The sequence below is a fragment of the Balaenoptera physalus genome, assembly GCF_965194825.1.
Source record: "Balaenoptera physalus genome assembly, chromosome: 6".
Classification (NCBI taxonomy): Eukaryota; Metazoa; Chordata; class Mammalia; order Artiodactyla; family Balaenopteridae; genus Balaenoptera; species Balaenoptera physalus.
The window spans coordinates 128,715,235-128,730,814 of NC_138885.1; the positions used below are offsets into that span (position 1 = coordinate 128,715,235).

Here is a 15,580-nt window from a genome sequence, read left to right on the forward strand (position 1 = left end):
TTCTTGTAAGCCTCCTCCATTTTGCCTTGTGTAAAAATGTCTAGGAATTGATAATAACAGCCCACTTTAGAGTGTAGACGCCTAGAATGCAGAGATGTGTGTCGTATTACTAACAGCACACTACACACTGCTTGAGCCCATGAAATATTAAAGGAATAAAAAAGTCAGTTAATTCTCCTTAACCTCCAACGTTTCCATGGCATAATAGCATTATAATTTTCAAACTCTTCAAATTCACGCTAGTTTCATGTGAAGAGTTTCTTTTCCTTTTTGGTGTTGGTCTATTTGTAATGGCGAATGAATGATCATTTAATAATAGTTAATAACAATTCAATGACTAAAATGAATGACCGGTATCCTGAGAAAATAAAGAAGATATCAAGGAAACCTGAGATACAGCCAACCTGATATTTAAGGGTCTTTTAAAATTAATTGTCCTTACTCACTGGTTTAAAGGAACAGGAGCCGGCAGAAGAGGTTAGGAGCTGCTGGTGGTTTTGTTTGTTTTGGTGGTTCTCTTGATTTGCTCAAGGTTTCTCTACTGTCAGGCCCCTATTATCACAGCTGGCAGTGTTGTCTTGTTTTGTTTGGTCAGTGCTTTTCCGAAAACTTATGCACATGTTCACAAGGTACCATGAGCACCAGCACGCCTGGATGGGCTGCGCAAGGAACAAAAAGATGGAGACCAAGTTTGGAGTGGAAATGAGAGGCTGGGGAAGGCTTCCTTTTCTGAACGCAGCTATGAGGAAGTTTCAGGAAGCTGGGAGGAGATTTCAATTAAACGGCAAACGTCTCAAGTCCAAGTCAAGATGCCAGCCCTGCCCCCCCAGGACACATCAGTCTTAGTCTCTGGGTCTCAGGCCAAGAGCAGCAAACCGCAGCACAGTCACTTAACACGCCCCGAATTTGTGCAATCACAGAATTGGCAGATGAGGCCCCTTCTGTGATAGGAAGGCCTCCACTGCCTTCCTCAAGGGCCAACAGCTCAAATCAAACTCGACATCACCCATCTCTGTCCACAGTCAGTCTGCTTGGCCTGGTGGCAGTTCAGTCCAGGGGCTAAAGGAGAAAATGGGCTTCTCACTGATTCTCACTGATTCCATCAAAAAACCTACCCACCCTACCAGGACCCACACGGCAGTGAGGCGATGTTTCCTTCCATTGAACAAACAGATTCAGTAAAAAACTAAACAAGCTGGGAGTGATGCTACATTTTCCCACCAGTCAAACCTTAGTCCCAATACATAAACGTACACACTCCGCCAACTTCCTAAAACTCTTTTCCTGCAAAGCTTTTTGTGTGTGTGAATGCTAAAAGGAATTCATTTATTTTTATTTATTTTTATTGAAGTATAGTTGATGTACAATATTATGTGTTTCAGATGTACAATGTAGCGTTGGTGTTCCCTTCACGTACATGAAGGGAACACCAACGTTCGGGCCAAGGGCACTGCCCAGCTTTCAGCCGTGGGCTTCCAGAACCATACAGGGTTAGAACCAACCCGGGAAAAGGGCCACCTGCCTATTCTGGGCCACCCTGGGTCACTTGGACCCACACAGCTACACTCTGCACCCAGAGTCACGTGGTTTCTCTTGAGTTGATATTTTTATCTGGTCTTCACTCTTCCAGCAAAAAGAATTCAAATCCAGGCCAAAGGTCTGGACCAGAAGCAGACATCAGGCCCCTCTCCTCTCTTCTGGTCAACATACCCAAAGAAAACTTTTCCATCCAACTCCAGCTCCAAATGGGAAACCCTCAGACACTAGGGAAGGGCAGGCAGGGAGGCGATTTCTGTCCTAATCACTTTGGGCCCCAGTTTAGCCGAGTATGGATGGCCTATTGACCCAAGAGAAAACAACAAGAAAAAAAACAAAACAAAGCATAATCCTCTTCATTAAAGCCAGTACTGCACTAAGTAACAATCTGATTAGGAAAAAAAGAAATAAACACAATATGAATATTTTTTTTAAAAAAAGATAATATTCAGTTTTATGTCACCAGGAAATTAAGTTAAAATAAACTTATTAAGACTTTGAATTATTTATGTAGGAGTCTTATCCAAAATATAAAAATAATAATAGCATCTAACATTTATGGAGTGATAGCTATCAGTAGTCTTGTGAGATAAGTACTGTTATCATTCCCAATTTTGTTATCATTCTCAGTGGAACTGAGACACAGAGAGGTTAAGTCACTGAGCCAGAGGTCACACAGGCAATCCGGATTCAAAGCTCAACTGTTAAGGGCCTCTCATATCACTCCTTTGAATCAAAACAGGCTCTGCATTCAGACGCTATACGGTCTTGGCTCGAGTGCCTGAACAAAGAGTTTTTAATGGCTTGGTTTCAAGACTCTGCTCTACTTGTTAGAGCAAGACCTCAACCAGAGGTGGTACAACGACAAGAGGAAATAAAAAAGCAGTAGACTCTGCATACTAAGATTGGGGATATAAAGAAACCAAAAGGTCCCCTTATGACATATACTGTGACTTAAAACAGATTTTGCTTTTTAGGGTGAGCCCTATGGTGGCAGACTACTTCTGCTTGTGATATGAGGAGTGATGCTTTTATATCTAGTCTCCTTCTGGGTGTGAATGAATGAGTTGAAGCCACATGGAATAGGATCTAGTGATTTTCCCCTCATTAAAAAACCCTCCTAATGGACCTAAGTCATGGAGAGTCCCCTGACCTAAGAGTCCCTTTGGAATAGCACTACGAACATATCCCAACCCTCTTTACTACCAAGATCTGTTCCTACCCACATGGTCTTGCCAACTCTCCCTTGGCCCTAGAGCAGCGGTCGCCAACCTTTTTGGCACCAGGGACCAGTTTCGTGGAAGACAATTTTTTCCACGTACTGGGGTGGGCCGATGGCTTCGGGATGATTCAAGTGCATTACATTTATTGTGAACTTTATTTCTATTATTATTACATAGTAATATATACTGAAATAATTATACAACTCACCATAATGCTGGCAGGAGGCAGAGCTCAGGCGGTAATGAGAGCAATGGGGAGCAGCTGTAAATACAGATGAAGCTTCACTCGCTCCCCTGTCACTCACCTCCTGCTGTGTGGCCTGATTCCTAACAGGCCACGGACCGGTACTGGTCTTTGGCCTGGGGGTTGGGGACTCCTGCCCTAGAGGAAGGAACCCTCTGAAAGGCACAGGTCTCTCAATTGCAAAGAGGAGTTAGATCCATCCTGGGCTGGCATTTATTTTTTCTCTCCTATATATACTTCTCCTGGTTAGGAAAGAGGAAACAAAGCAACACTTGCAACTCCGAGGCCCTAGCCAGAGGAGAGAAGCAACCCAAAGACTGATGCTGAATGCTCCACTCAGGGGTGCTAACCAGGGCAGGAAGGGGCTGAAATCCCACCAGCACCATGGAGTCATAGGGAAGAGTAGAAGCAGTGGCTAATGACATATATTAAAATCATAATGTGTGCTATGCTATTTTTTAATTTTTATAAATGGAAGATTTTACTTTGTTTTATTTTTATAATTTTAGACATGAAACATACTTTCAATATGAACTCTCACAGCTTTTGTTTTATGAATTCTTTATAATTTTTTAAAGTAACAGTATTGTGGGTGTTATGCAAAATTAATATTGCAATATAGGATACGGTCATATTACTGGAGTTTGGCACTCACCACATGACCCGAGAAATTAAATGCAAACTTGATTGTACATTTGCATTTTTCCAAGAGAGGAATCATCACTTTAATCAGATTCTCAAAGGGATTAGCAATGCAAAAGAAGACACTTTGCCTATAGTAAATTCCTAGAACTATGGCAGCAATGAATATGCACGTTTTTAAGATTTTTATGTATGTTTTAAAATTGCCTTTCAGAAACACTTTGCTGATTTTTATTCCCGATAGCTGTGTATGAGACACTTGACGCATACTAGACATTTTTCAACAATGGTGATCATCATCTTTAGTATCTTTGCCAGCTTAACAGAGGAAAAATGTTATCCTGTTGTTTTTTGATTGAAAGTAAGATTAATTTTTTATATGTTAAGTGGCAATTTTTATTTCTTCCTTGGTAAATGACATGTTTAATTTCTTTGCCCCTTTTTGCTTCTACAGAGGATTATCTTCTTTTCAGTATTTGTATCTCACCTTGTTTTACATCTCACTCCATTGGCCAATATGTTCAGAACAATGCTAGTAATACTGGTGACAATGGCAACCCTGGTCACTTATTTAAAATGCAAGGCCATTCCAGAACATCAGAAACACACCCATGAGCAAACAGAAACAGCCAAATGCATTTCAGCAACTTCTGTGTTACCTAGTGAGCAATTATCAGTAGCTCAGATAACTGATAAGCACGAGTGACTATACTATAAGATAATATAAGAAGCATGTTCTAATTTCTTTCCCAAGTTCAACATCTCAGAAAACCTGAAATTAATTTTCTAGCACTCAGAAGGTCAGAAGAAACTTTCTGACTATATGCATTCTGTTTTCAAATTCCATCAGAGTAGGGGAAAACAGGAGAGGTCATCTACAAAGATCACACATAACTCTAGGAACAATTTGCTTCATTACCGTGACATGATATTGAATGGCCTTTTCTCAGAAGCACCTAATTCTCTAACACTCAATTTAGCTTATCACAATCTTAGGAAAACATTTACACACTAAGATATAAACATATATACATTCATATCTACATGCATACATTATGTATAATTAATCTTGTGCAGTCGAAATCCTATCAATATTAATTATGGAAGAGGGAAAATATGAAAGAATGCCAAAATAATAAGTCATTTGACTACACAACTTCTCCAAGACAACAGCTCCTGTTTCTTTAGGTTACCTTTTTCTGAATCTCAACAGAAGTGCATTCCCGGAAGCAAGACAAGAGACTGTGAGAACCAGCCCACAGTACAAAAGACCCTGCAGTCCTATCTGTGAAATCCCCCATTAGAGCACACGGCCATTAGCTTCGCATCTCCCACACATATTACAGCACAGAATGAGGGCCATGACTGATGAAAACCTTGGAGATTTCTCTAGCTGTCAAAATGCAGAGCCTCTCCAGCAGAGTTCTAAAACGGCATCAATTCTAAACTGAGAAATCAAGGGCTCAGAACCGCTGTGGCAGCAAATCCATTATTCTGAAGTGAGCACAACTATATACATCCAGAGAGTTTTTTAGGCTATGCTGAATCAAGTCACTGCTCCTTAATGATTCCTTGCTAAAAAAGTCCATCTTCCCAAATATTTACATGGTAAGTATACTCTTAGTTGACAGCATGGTACCTACCAAATAATGGTGGATTTGAAACAGTCCCATGAATCTGTGGCCATACTCGTTAAATGCTATGTGGATATTGGTGTGTGCGTACAATATTCCAGTACAGGACTCTTGCAGAGACATACCTGTCCCATCACTACCCATCTAAGCCCTTCAGTGCCCCATCTCAAACTAGAGTGAAGCTGCATACAAGTCATGGCAGACTCTCTAAGGAATGAGCCATGACACCATGATAAGCTGGGCAGTGCTCTAAGAGTCATAACTTAAGACCAAAAAAATCACATTCTTCAATGTCAATCACTGCTCTTCAAATCATAAATTTTTTGAGCATCTCCTAATATTTCCTAGGAAGAAAACAATCATTTGCTATACATAGTAGATTAGAAACCTGTCAGACTGGCAGTGCATACAAGTCAAGAGAAAAGCTTGAACAGAAACTAGGCAGGAGAGCCAACTGAAACAGTGTTCTGACTCCAGTGTCCCCCAGTCTCTAATTTTCTTTGAGGGTTCTCTACACACACTCCCGACTATCGCCACGATTCCTGATCTCTGTGGGAACTCTAGTCCAACTAAATCACTACTTCATGTGCAAACCCTTTTTCCTTTCCTTTTTCCTCCTACGTGGAGGAAATAAGCTCAAACTGTCTGTAGAATTTTATTTATAAAAAGGAACAAAAAAGGAAACTAAGAGAAATGTGTATTTCATTTAAACAGATCAATACGCAAAAAAACACAATACCTTTTGGATCCTAAGATATTTGAATCCTTCTTGTTATCTGGATCGTGAATTTTATAGCAAGTAGTTTGGGCTAATTAACTGATGCATGGTCTTGGGAAAATTAATCAATCTTGGTTTCCTCACCTACAAAATGAGGATTCATTTAACAAATGTTTGCATGTTTACGCTCTGTTGGAGGCTGAGAACACAGCAGTGAAAACAAAGACAACTGAAACTAACAATCGTTTATGTAATAAAAAATAATACCTATGGTATAGGATGGTGACAAGGAGGAAGTTAAATGAGAATGATGTGAATAAACGTCCAGCACACTGTAAAGTCTCACAGTAAAAAAAAAGCAGGGCTGCTGGACGTTGCCTTTATGATTGTTACCAACTGATGTGACCCAGCTTACTGGTCCAACCTGGATTCTCTTCTCCTCCAGTTCCCAAATCCTCTTTCTCCTTGCTTTCTAGGCCATTGGAAGGTAACATTTCCCTCCTGGAACACTGGCCTAAACCCTTCCCATCCTGTCTACAGACAGACTAAACAGCTTCCTTCAGAAAAGCTCTAGCTGCCTAGTGATAGATCAGAAGCATCCTTTAGTCTCCAGCTCAATGGAAGGACAGAGAAATGTGTGGGCTCAGAGTCCCACAAAAATCTGGAATCTTCCTGGCTTAGGCTCCGATTGCTGATCACGTCTGGAGGACAGTGGTTAGTTCCTGCCCTCCACTGTCATTAGCAAAGGATAATTTTGCAAAAGCAATTTAACAATATTATAATGTCAAAATATTCAGTAACAGGAATTAACCTAATGTATATGTGTTAACACCTGTGGCTCCAAAGGTTACAATGGCCCAGAAAAAATGTACAGACAGGAAATCATTTTCTTGACGTTACTGGAAAAAAAAAAATCACATAAAAATGCACATATATGTCTGAGAGTGCTCACGTATGAGCAGTCCTGTCAAAGAAGTTTCAGACTTTTTTATAATGCTGTATACGGGGGAAACTCTCCAGTTAAATTTTCTATTTAAAGATAGTCTTATTTTAACAAACACGTTTAGCCATAAGATTCCATAATAAGTTTCTACCCCTCTGAAGAGCTGATTGACCATTTCTCCTTGCTATCAAGGGCCTTCCTACCTAATGGCTGCGATTTGGCTTCTAGCGCCTCTTTTTCAACAAATAGAGATCGATAAAGCACTTGCTCCTCTGAAGACAGGTTTATGCATTGGGCCATTTTCTCCTCCACAAGGCTTCCTACGTGAAATAAATTTACTTGGTTATCCATTGTCTAATTTGACCTGTGGGAAATGTTCATTTCAAACAAGAAAAAAAAAATTGAACTGAAAACTACCTGGAGGTTACCTGGCATCTAGTTGACGTGAGGGAAAAAAGCATCAATAATAATTTCAGGAGCTGGTACCGTGAGAAGATCGATGGGCTACATAGACTAGGAATAAGAAATCAGCAGAATTTTACTTTAAGCAATTTGGAAGTTTTCTTTACAAGTAGGAACTGTATTTACTAAAGGGCTCCAAGACTAAAGACTAATATAAGTTGTCTCAAACAACTTATATTCTTTTATGGATGCCAAAAATAATCATTGTGAAAACTGCATTGCAATTAGTAAATGATTTTAAGTGGCATTTTAGTCAACTATGATTTGGAGCAACAAAAACTTGTGTCACAAAAATCTAATAGAACATTTGTAAACATATATGTAACGACCATTTCTAGGAAGAAAACAGATTTCTGTTTAAAACATCTGTGAGGCACATAAATGTATATAAATGTGTAATACACACACGGCATACTTTGGCTCAAGTTATATTAACTTCTCTTTTTCTTGACAGGACATTTCTCATAAAACTGGGATTCTTATCTGAGTTTCTAAATCTATTAAGGGAAACAATTTGAACACCACCAAAATAGGACTTTCAAAAACTGTAAATTCAGAAACTATAAATATATTACACTGATTAGAAAATGAAAAACAAGCATTTGTTCCTTCAAAAACAAACATTTCCTGAGCATCTAAACTATGCCAGATGCTACTGTAGGCATGCAGAGACAGACGTGAATAAAACAGGCAAAATCTCTGCCTGCAGGAAGGAAGAGAAAAATCGTACTCTCTTATCTGCCATAGTCCAAACTAGCACGGGGGGCGCCTGCCTCACCCGGGGCTGCACCAGCCTCAGGAGCCTGGAGGGAACAGCGTCGGGTATCCACCCTCTCATCGTGCACAGAGTCCAAATGCTCTTCATTTTACATCAACCGAGGTTAACTTTTTACCTTCCAAACTGGACAATTGCTTTTGGACATAATATGAAATGTAATTTTGTGGTTGATAGATACATTGAACAGATGCTTTGAAGGGACTTAATAATGAAATAACAAATGACTGCTCCCGAGAAATATATTCTTTCTAAGGCGAAACCAGTAGTGAAAACGCAGTCAGTTGAGGCAGACCCATGATCAAGATTTTGGGATCTCTTGGGGGAAGGTTTGAGGATTAAGATTCAGAAAAAGTCCATTGCATCTTAAAACAACTTTAAGAAATAAAAAATTTCTCCACCTCTCCCCATTTATTCAATTCTTGTTTTAATCATACAAACGGATGGTAATCAAGATCAATAAGTATATAATGGGGGGGTTTAAATGCTCATAAAAGTGCAAGGTGAGATGTGACAAAAAAGAGTTTTCATACAATGAGGTACCACCTCACACCAGTCAGAATGGCCTCCATTAAAAAGTCTACAAACAGTAAATGCTGAAGAGGGTGTGGAGAAAAGGGAACCCTCCTACACTGTTGGTGGGAATGTAAATTGGTGCAGCCGCTATGGAAAGCAGTATGGAGGTTCCTCAAAAAACTAAAATTGGAGTTGTTATACGATCCAGCAATCCCACCTGGGTATATACCCAGATAAAACTACAATTTGAAAAATACATGCACCCCTATGTTCATAGCAGCACTATTTATAATAGTCAAGACACGGAAACAACCTAAATGTCCATCAACAGATGAGTGGATAAAGAAGATGTGGTATATATACAATGGAATACTACTCAGCCATGTATAAGAACAAAATAATGCCATTTGCAGGAACATGGATGGACCTAGAGATTATCATACTAAGTGAAGTAAGTCAGAAAGAGAAAGACAAATACCATATGATATCATGTATATGTGGAACCTAAAATATGACACAGATGAACATATCTAAGAAACAGAAGCAGACTCACAGACATAGAAAACAAACTTGTGGTTGCCAAGGGGGAAGGTGAAGTGTATAGCACAGGGAAATATATTCAATATCCTGTGATAAACCATAATGGAAAAGAATATGAAAAAGAGTATATATATATCTGAATTACTTTACTGTACAGCAGAAATTAACACAATATTGTAAATCAACTATACCTCAATAAAATTTTTTTTAAAAAGTGTTTTCAATCAAGTTGGAGTCGACAAACATGAAGTGATCCCCGATAATACAAAACAACAGGGAATTGGGACTTCCCTGGCAGTCCAATGGTTAAGACTTCGCTTTCCAATGCAGGGGGTGTGGGTTCGATCCCTGGTCAGGGATCTAAGATCTCACATGCCTCATGGCCCAAAACATAAAACAGAAGCGATACTGTAACAAAGTCAATAAAAACTTCAAAAAAAAAACAACAACAGGGAATTAAGTGATGGGTTGTTTGTTATTGATATAATCCATACACACAACATGGGTCATAAGAGACAAGGTTTAACGAGGTTGAGGTGAACTGGCCTTCAACAAAGCGTTGAGTAGGTTTAAAAGGAGAGATTCCACAAAAGGTTTGGCTGAGGAATTAAACATGAGCACATGTGGAGGGCAGAAGATTGTCTGACTAAAGTAGGGTTTGTGTTTTGGAGAAAAGTGGCACGCAATGCTGGAGATGTAGGAGATTATGGAAGAACCCGATGACTGGTAAGAGCTCAGACTAGACAGAATCAATGTCACGAAGCCAAGGAAAATTTGGCCAGGGTGAGTCAAATGATGAAAGCCATGCTCATGGAAGTTTAATCTGGTGGACAGGGTCAAAGTCAACCACAATGTGACCAGCCAGTCATAGAGAAAAATGCTGTGCCTCAGTGGAAAACTATGCGCTGTCTAGACTCTAGAGAACAGTCCTCTGAGTTACCGGATTCTGGTTCTAAGGGAGTATTTTACAACTCTGACCTGTAAGTGATAGAAATGCAAAATAATTCTTGTGCAAATTCTGTCCTGTCAAGAAGCGATCTGAGTAACTCCCATGCCGTCTGGGGGGCGGGGGTGGGCGGATTTTGCCTCCATTTGTACATTCATTTCAATATTCCTGATCTATCTGTAAGCCTGTTCTTCAGATTCTTTTTTGAACTGGCTATAACTTCTGCCTGGTTCCCTCATTGATTGATGAGACCGTAAATTCCAAACACATGCTCATTTTATGTCCATATGAAAGTCAGGATTTTGCCTTTCCGGAAACCTATCCTGAAGGATAAAGTCATAGTGCAGGACAGAGGTCAGTACAAATGGAGAGAAGGGAGGAAACCAGACTCTTCTTAGAAAATGATGGACAAGACATGGTGGACTGAGTAGGTACCGTGAATAATTCCCAATTCATCACTGTGGTCTTTTATGTTTATCATTCATGATTGGTGCTCATGCCTACAAAATGTACAAATCTTCAATCAACTGTGAGACCCTGCACAGGTGCCTGATACACGGAGAAGAGAGGCAAAGCATTTCAAGCAACTTAGTTTCCTGAGTCAGGTGCCTGATACACGGAGAAGAGAGGCAAAGCATTTCAAGCGACTTAGTTTCCTGACATCTGCTACTTTTTGCAATTCCTCCCGGCTCCTCAAGAACAGCTGCTCTCCTGAGATTGATGCCAAACACCAGTCTACCTGTGAGTTATCTCGCTGCTTCAACCTTCCCTGAGGAAGAAGAGAGATAAGCAAGGGTAATTTAACTTGTTTAAAAGGCTTTCCTTGTGTCCTGCTAAGCCACAATTGAAAAGAGGGAATTCAAAAATAAGCAGAGGAGAAAATATTGTCAGGAAAAAGATAAAAGGTAGGTTTGCCTCAGGTATGTCCCCATTTGATTAATCTATATGTGGATAATTAGAAATAGACTCTGACCATAACTCTGATTTCTCCTGCTCATAGAATTAAAATAGAAGAAAACCAAATATTGGTGTCTTTTAAGTTATCTGTATAATATAATACATGTTTGGTTCAATACACGAAATACAGCATGTGATAAATTGAAGACAACACCATGCTTATAGCTAAACAAGTAAACTCACCAATATATCTACCTATTTTGTTCTAAAAACCAGGATAGGGCCTGAGAATACAGCCATAGATGCTGGATTAGAACTTTTATAGGCACACAGTCTGGTTTCAATAACGATAATTCACTTGTAGCACTTTAAAAGTGTGCAAAGCATTTCCACATAGGGTATTACACTCAACTTTAATCTTATAAGTCAAGGTTCCCAGTTCACATATGAGCAAGGTGAGGCTCAGAGGTTGGGTGGTTTGCCCAAGTAGACACAATTCATTAAGAGCTGAAATTCAAACCCAGAAAAATCTCAAATTCCGGTGAACTCTTAATTAACCAGAAAAGGCAAGTCATCTGTGTTCTGTACTCAGTCTGGTTTTTTTGAGTGATGGTGTGTATCTATTCACAGATGTTGTTCCTCATTCCCAATGAAATCTCAGTGGCTGCTCTTAGGAATCCTTTTCATAGTTCCTGAATCCAGATTAACCAAAGAATAAGAATATTGTGGGAGTAGGAAAGCCACAGAGAAAGACCCACCCTTTGGGAGACTGACCAATTCATGGCCTCAACTAATGGCCAAACCCTTGGCCACATATGTCCACAATATTGCTGTTTAACTAGCCACTGGGTTTGGGGTGATTTGTTACATAGCAACATTGTAGTCATAGATAACTGATACACTCTGTCTTCTGTTAGGCACACTACCTACCTGGCTTTGACCTCTGAACATATCTCTCTGGGAAGAAAGACTAATTTGAATAATTAATTGATCTCTCTTTAGGAAACTGGACTCTGAAATGGTAAATGTAGCATGTTAATATGGCCTCAGCAAAATATCATATAAATGAAACTCCTTTAAAAATAAAAATTTATCTCTGACTACAGCCCAGAATTAAATTAATCTTTTTCACCTGATTTGTTTCTTTTCTTTCCTCCCCAGTACAAACACCAAGTGATCTGATAGTCAAAGATGTTCACACACTTCTTGCTCAAATCACTTTCCAGGGTAATAAATTGCATTGCCAGCATGATTAAAATAAATTCACATCTTGTCCCTAGTGGTCCATCCTCTAATATACTCTAATATTAGAGACCCATATTTCCTGAACGTTCATGACCTAAAGTGAAAAGAAGAGATGCAGAATCACCTATGTACCAGAAGGGGAGCTGCTCCTTCCTTTGTAGGAAGAAGAGGCAAACTTGTCTATTCAGCCAAAGAATCGCTGGCTTTACTGGACACAGTATTTTTCCAGGATGTTTTCTCCAAATGGAAAGTAATATTAACATAACAGACAGAAATTATTATTTTTACTGACCTCAAGATGTGCTGAATACCACTGAGGCAAAACCAGAAATAGACAAAAAACCAACCCAGAAGAACACAAAACTTAATAAAAAGACTCATTTTTTATCTTTGGTTCTGTCTAGTGCTCCTTCCTCTTGCAAAAAAGCATTTTGTTTGTTTGTTGTGTTTTGTTTTGCTTCATCAAAGTAAACACTGAAAAAAGAATTAATCTAAGTGAGAAAATGTCCTGCACCATGATAACTAAAATTATCTATGGAACTATATCAGGATTTAGCAAGTAAAATACCTAAATATTATGTTAGAAATATCACTAGTGCATGAGAGTCTGGTTAAATGATATTTCAGACTCCATGAGTCAGTAGAACTGGTCAACCTTAAGAACTATCTATGGGCTTTTGTTTCAATGTTCCAGAAAGAGGTTGAGAAGGCATTTGAGAATTCACATAGAGAATAATGTTCATCTCAAAAGTATTGTTGCACAGAGAATAGACACAGCGTTTTCTACCCGTATTCATTAAGAGCTGGATAGGAGCAGAGCTGGACAGGAGCAGAAAATATTTAAAATCAGTATTCAGTATGCATTGAAAATGGGACAGTGATATTTTGCTGACCTAAGTGTTTACAAAAGAATTAAAAGGCAATTAGAAATGCAGAGCCTTTCTTCCTCCGAGGCAGGATACAATTAGCAAGGTCAATTATGCCATGCTGAATGGCTATGCGTCCCCTTAGTAAAGAGTAGCCAGAATAAATATAATTCCCATGGGCTTGCAAGGGCTGCTTCTCCGCCTGGACACCTGAGCACCAGAGAACTATTTCCCATCCTACTCTATATCACATCATCTCAGGACAGTTACACAATAGAATATTGCGGAATATCTTCTTGGGAAATCAATAAAAACACATCAAGCATCTTTACCCACCACCTTTACAGTATTCAAATCCGCTACTAGAAAACACCACATTCTGAGGAAGAGAAAAAGATGAGTTCACAGCAGGAACTCTTCAATGGTCTTTCTTTATTCTTTCACTTGTCTTGGTTTCTTGTAGTGGCTGTTCATTTTCCAGCAGAGAAGGTACCAAGCAGTATCAGTAGTGATTTCAACTCAAGTGAGTGCTAGTGGGGAGAAAAAGGAGTCTCTTCTGGTTAAATGAATGTTCAAATTTATAAACTGGTCATACTGTAAAGATGCCCAGATGTCAGACCCTCCTGCTGACACACATTTGGGAACTCCCCTGGTGGTTTTCTCTAGTGTGTGTTGTAGAACTACAGCTCTTTGCCAGCCACTCATTTTCATTCAACTTCAGTGTTATTGCACTCTCCAAGAGACTTGATAAAAATGCCAAGTCAATAGATGTGCTTTTGATCACATTAATTAAGTTAATTAAATTGAGAATAAGTTTTCAAAAAAAGGGGGGGGGGTCGGACCTCCAGGAGGGCAGAGACTAAATGTGATTTTTTTCTACCACTGATTTGTATCATGTCCTTAAGATATATTTGTCAACCATGACATATGCCTACAGAGAAAAAAAAGTCCATTCCCACAGCTTCAAAAATCCATGAAAAGTGATGTATGTAGCCAAAAACCAAAAAGTGACGATACTTCAAAAAGGAGCCACATGTGAAATTAGCTGTAAGGACATAACTCTATCCTTCTTCAGTGTCAATATAATTTTAAAATATAAATTTGAAATTATTTCAAGATTCCTTAGCTCAAAACAAAACAAAGCTAACTTAGAAGTCCCTTCTTGAGGCTAAACGGTGCATTTTCTATAGGATAAGATACAAAAGGAGAAATGAATGAGAAATGAGGCAATGGATGAGAAACATAGTAGAACTGATGAAAACGGGGTGTGTGTGTGTGTGTGTGTGTGTGGGTTTGGTTAAGTTGGTTAAAGTTGTATTATTAGTTTTTAAAGTAAAAGGTGGACACTAAGACAGGACTGGTAAATTATATAAAACACAATGACATTAATTCATGTAATAAATACTGAAGCATCCTGACCAAGATGAAATGTCAGTATCTTTAGCTCTCACTCATGACAATACACGAAATTAACATTTACTGACTACCTACTATGTGCTAGGTACCAAGTGAGGTGTTTTCACATATAATCACACACGTAAACTTCAGGATCATTTCACCTCACAGGAGGAAACTGAGTCTCAGAGAGGTCAATTGATTTGTCCAGTCCCCTAAGCTAAGGAATATCACTGGGCCTTGAACCCAAGCGTTTTCTGAATCCAATTTCAGTGTGCTTTCATCAAACCATGCTAAGGGATATAAGAACTGAACACTAAATCAAATCAAATGATCTCAGCTAACAAGTTTACTATGGAAGTGCCATGATGCCTTCAGTTCACATGAGGATTGTAGCAAATACAATTCAATAAACCGATGGCAAATTCTGTTGAATGACATTTTTATCTCACCTTGTAACATCCCCCCAAAATGGCATTTCCTTCATTCAACAAATATTTACTGAGTCAATACCATGCGCCAGGCATTTTCCTAGGTACTGTGGATCTCACAGGGAGCAGAATCCCTGGCTTCACAGAGTTTCCGGTCCAGTGGATGATACAGAGATAGAAACAGACCCTTGCAATCAGTGTGCTAGGTGCTGTGTTCTAGGAAACACTAGGTGCCATGGGGCTCAGAGGAGGGCTCCAAACCCAAACTTAAGGGAACAGAGGAAGGGATCCAAAGCTGAGGTCTGAAGAACTGAAAGAGGGAGGAGGACTTGTCGAGGGTGCAGAAGAGATCGGTGTGTAAGTCACATGAAGACGTTCGCACTCTAGCTTGACCTCAGTGGTGCAATAGCTTGACCTCAAAACTTTCGAGAGTTTCAAGCAGGGAAATGGCATTCACAGATCTTTGTATTTGAGAAGGAAACTTTCTATTGCAATGGAATGAATGGATTGGGGGACTGGTGGCAGGCAGGCAAGTTAAAAGGCTACAGCAACAGTTAGAGTAAAAGA

The 15,580-nt window shown here is 39.4% G+C and overlaps 1 protein-coding gene across 8 annotated transcripts in view; it reads right to left on the bottom strand.

Annotated features, from left to right (window-relative positions):
* The window catches only part of PID1 (phosphotyrosine interaction domain containing 1), a 240,117-nt gene that overhangs the window by 20,322 nt on the left and 204,215 nt on the right, over positions 1 to 15,580 (bottom strand). The window lies entirely within an intron of this gene.